The sequence below is a fragment of the Uloborus diversus genome, chromosome 7 (genome assembly GCF_026930045.1).
Source record: "Uloborus diversus isolate 005 chromosome 7, Udiv.v.3.1, whole genome shotgun sequence".
NCBI classification, from domain to species: domain Eukaryota; kingdom Metazoa; phylum Arthropoda; class Arachnida; order Araneae; family Uloboridae; genus Uloborus; species Uloborus diversus.
Window position 1 is genome coordinate 47725210 of NC_072737.1, and position 870 is coordinate 47726079.

Here is an 870-nt window from a genome sequence, read left to right on the forward strand (position 1 = left end):
GCGTGTTTCCTTTTACCCAGCGTGTTTCCTTTTACAGCAGAGTGTTTCCTTTTATCTCAGCATTTTTCTTTTTATCCCAGTGTGTTTCCTTTTGCCTCAGCGTGTTTCATTTTATCACAGCGTGTTTCATTTTACCCCAGTGTGCTTCCTTTTGTATTTTTACTTCTTTATTTGCTATCGAATGAAATCATGTTAAATAATTTACCCAGAGACTAGGCATTAAAAAGAAACAAAGGTTTCTTTCTCCATGAGGTTGCTGTATGGAGATAATCGCAGTATACACCATCAAGTTAGAAACTTAAGAAGTTCTACGCCAACAATACTCATTTTGCGGCTCATTGGTAGCATGCTATCCGCTACAACCAACAAACATAATCTAAAACCATTTAAAGAGAAACCTCAAAAGGTGGGTTTGCCAAATAAGTCCATGTAGACAAGTGAGGCCACACCTTCCCTTTTTCTGTAGGAAAAGTTCGCTAGATAGTGATTTTATCGTCATGGGAAAGCTTGACCAAGGATAAAGCATTATCAACTAGCAGTTTGTTATCAACAGACAAAAGTGTAGCAGCAGTTATTACAAAAGAGTTTTGACCAAATGACCTGATTTTATTTTACAGTAAATTTTGCTTTTTCATGGTTCAACTGTAGTTGACTAGCATACAAAATGTTGTTTATTGCGCCCTTTGAAGAATCAGAATTTCCTCGATGCCTATCTTTGTTGTACTATATGTATTGATACTGTAAGTATGTGTCCGTAAGCGTACTTTGGAAACCTCTGAAACTAAGTTCATCTATGTTCGGATAGATAAAGGGCATACATTGTTCAATTAAACTGTATATCTTCATTAGATTTTGATTCACAATATGAAA